Here is a 3,725-nt window from a genome sequence, read left to right as displayed (position 1 = left end):
AGCGGGGACAACAGAGCGATTACTGATGAGTACAGTAAATCACAGAAGGCCAAGTATAGAAAACACGGAGCCCCCAAATCAGCAAATGACCCCCACCCCAAAATGCAGTTATTTCTCACTCTGCATCTAGCTGCCTGCCCTCTCCCAGTGTGATGAAGATTGCGCACTGCCAAACCATCACAGGCCCCACTTATCACAAAATATTCTGGGTGACCTTAGGCCAGTCCTTCTGTCTTGGCCTAATCTACCTTGCAGGGTTGTTGTGGGGACAAAAACAAGCTCATATACGAAGCTGCCTTCCACTGACAGGTCAATATTGTCTAATCTGACTGGCAGTGGCTCCTTGGGGGCTTGAGTTAGGGTGGCCATCAATAGGTCACCAAAAAAAGAGGACAACAGCCCTTTAAAAGATTTGCATATGCTAATTTATATTCAGAGATGCAAATTTACACATAATCACTAGAATGAAATAGAATGGCAACTCTGTCTCATGCCAACTCTGCCTGCTGTCCAGGTGCCAATTCTGGACGGGGACCTTTTCGTGGTCAGTTCTTGTCCTCTTTAATTCACCTGAAACAGCCCTTCCATCCTCAGCCTGCAGGTCGCTCTGGGTGCCTTGGGGCTATTCAGGGATCTTGCCTCCCCAGCTACTTCAGCTGATTTTACTGAACAGAAACCAAAGGCTCATCTGTGAGAGGACAGGCTTCAACAATGCTGTAAAAACTGAGAGCCAGAGTGGTTGACTGGTTAGGTTGTCGAGAGACCTAGGTTCCAGTCTCCACTCTGCCATGGAAGCTCACTGGGTGACTTTGGGAGAGTTACATCCTCAGCCTGACCCACCTCACAGGGTTGTTGTGAGGATAAATGGAGACAAGCAGGGCTTTTTCTCTGGGAAAAGAGGTGGTGGAACTCAGTGGTGGAACTCAGGGCCGCACAATGATGTCACTTTGGGTCAGCTGGAACAAGGGGGGGAGTTTTTTAAAGTTTATATCGCCCTCTGCGAAAATAGTCACATGGCCAGTGGATCAGGGGGCGGGGCCACCGGCCATGTGACCATTTTCAAGAGGTTCCAGAACTCCATTCCACCGCGTTCCTGCTGAAAAAAAGCCCTGGAGAGGAGAAATATTTAAGTTGTTTTGGGTCCCCACTGGGGAGAAGGTAAATAAACAAACACCTGGTCACCATATCTCAGGTAAAGCCGGTCATTCTAGCAGGTAACAGGATCTGGCTGACCGGGAGAGAGCTGGAAGACATCTAGAAAGACGCTGGCGAAAAACTCACACGGAAGCTGATAGAGCTTGCTACAGAACACACTGGAGGATCTATGAAGCAGAAGGGAAAGCGGCAAAGAAATGTTATTTCTCAGCAACCGTTGCATCGGTTAGTTCACGACCGTCCCAATTGTTCAGGATATCCAGATACCTTCTAACCCCTAAATCTGAGCCTTTACCGTCCCTAGAACAGATAATCAGCTGCAAGCCCTTTGCTAAGTTTTTTGCTGATAAAATAGCACGAATACGCTCTGATCTAGATGGTAGCTGCAATACACACAAGATGGAAGAAATGCTTAATACATTTGGACTGCCTTGAACCAATTACAATGACAGATCTTAAAAGGATCCTGACATCTATGCAAGCCACTACTTGTGTGCTCGATCCTTGCCCTTCTTGGCTGTTAAAATCAAGGAAGGACCACACAAGTGAACCAATGAGGTCTACTGTAAATCTATCACTAACTCAGGGCAGCTTCCCCCGGCTGCTCAAACATGCAGTTATCTGTCCGCTAATTAAAAAAACATCCCTACACAAAAATGATGTGGCCAATTACCGCCCAGTCTCTAATCTGCCCTTTCTGGGCAAAGTGATTGAGGGAGCAGTAGCTGACAAACTCCAGACCTTCTTGGATAATTCTAGCGCTCTAGAGTCCCTTTCCAGTCTGGATTCAGACCAGGGCATGGGACAGAGACAGCACTAGTAGCATTAGTGGATGATCTCTGTCTGAATATAGACAAAGGCCACGCCTCCTTATTGCTCCTCCTGGATCTGTCTGCCGCCTTTGACACAGTAGACCGTGCCATCCTGTTGAGGCGTCTAGAGACAGAAGTGGGCATCAAAGGATGTGCCCTGGACTGGTTTAAATCGTTTCTCATGGAACGGACTCAGAGGGTTGCCATCGAAGATCAGCTATCTCCAGAACGGGAACTATCTTGCGTGGTTCTGCAGGGCGCAATCTTATCTCCCATGTTATTCAACCTCTACGTAAAACCTTTAAGGAGAACTCAATATGCAGATGACACCCAACTCTGTATCTTGCTATCCAGGTCCCCACAGGATGCAGTAGAAATCTTAGAATGCTGCCTGACAGTTGTGGTGAAATGGCTAAAACCAATCAAATTGAAATTGAACCCAGACAAGACTGAAGTGATGCTTGTTGGGAAGGCAGAGATCCTGAAGGACATCATACTCCCCACTTTTGACGGAGTTCATCTGACCCTTGCAGACTCAGTTAAGAGCCTAGGGGTTATACTGGATGCAGCTCTACTACTAGAAAAACAAGTTAAGGCAGCCACAAAAAATGCTTACTGCAATCTTACTCTAGCCTGGAAAACGGCTTATCTCGATATGGCCAACCTGGCCAGCTGGATCCACGCTACGGTAACATCAAAACTTGACTGTTGTAATGCACCATACATTGGCCTCCCATCTAAGTTAACTAGGAGGCTCCAACTGGTGCAAAATGCTGCAGCTCGACTGTTATTAGGAGCGAGCAGGAGCATGAACATCACTCCCATCCCACAGTCACTCCATTGGCTACCCATCAGCTACCATGCTCAATTCACGGTATTGGTTATTACATACAAAGCTCTTCATGGCCTTGGCCCAGCGTACCTACGGGACCCTACGGGACCGCCTCCCTCCCTATGTCCCTCCATGGCAGCTTCACTCATCTGAACAGGGTCTCTTGAGGTGCCAGCCTGCACATGGGTGAAACCAGCAACATCCTGCACAGGGGCTTTCTCTGTGGTGGCCCCTACCCTGTGGAATGACCTGCCTGAGGCAGTCAGAAGAGCCCCCACTGTCTTGGCTTTTCACAAACGATGCAAAACCTAATTATTCAAAAAGCTTTTTACTCGGACAGGAGGGCTGTATTGTAGGGAGGGGGCCTCAGATGCTTCGCTAAGGAGTTAGGGACCGTAGACCTCCCCGCTATGTTGCCTTGCGTATTATTTGTTGCTTTGAATAGGTACTCCCGTGCTTCACGTTGTTTAACGTCAGCCCTTGAATTGATTATGTTCTATTTCAGCCGTCTTCCTGCTCTGTATTGGATCCTTGCCAAGGCCATGTCTTCCTAAACTTGGGCTCCTTTATCCTCGGACCCTGTTTATGGAGACGTCCTTGACGCTGTACGGGAACGCCCTCGCTACGGAGCGCCGCGCTCTCACACCAGGCACTCCGCCTTGAGCCTCAGTGAGAAAGGCGGACTACAGAGGACGGGCCTGAGCCGCAGGGGGGGACGCGGCACGCGCCGGGGGAAAGGGGCGGCGCTCTGCCCCCCTCCTTCCGCGGGCGCGAGGCGGGCGTGCGGGGCGTGGCTGCCGCTCCGGCGTCTCGCGCGGGCCGCTCCTGGACCCCTCCCGCGCGGAAGGGGCGGGGCCTGCTCGGCCGAGCGGTTGGAGCCGCGCGCAGGCGCAGTCGGTGGCGGGGAGTGTGGTGGAATGCGCGCC

The sequence above is a fragment of the Eublepharis macularius genome, chromosome 8, assembly GCF_028583425.1.
Source record: "Eublepharis macularius isolate TG4126 chromosome 8, MPM_Emac_v1.0, whole genome shotgun sequence".
NCBI classification, from domain to species: domain Eukaryota; kingdom Metazoa; phylum Chordata; class Lepidosauria; order Squamata; family Eublepharidae; genus Eublepharis; species Eublepharis macularius.
This window is presented reverse-complemented; position numbering follows the sequence as displayed.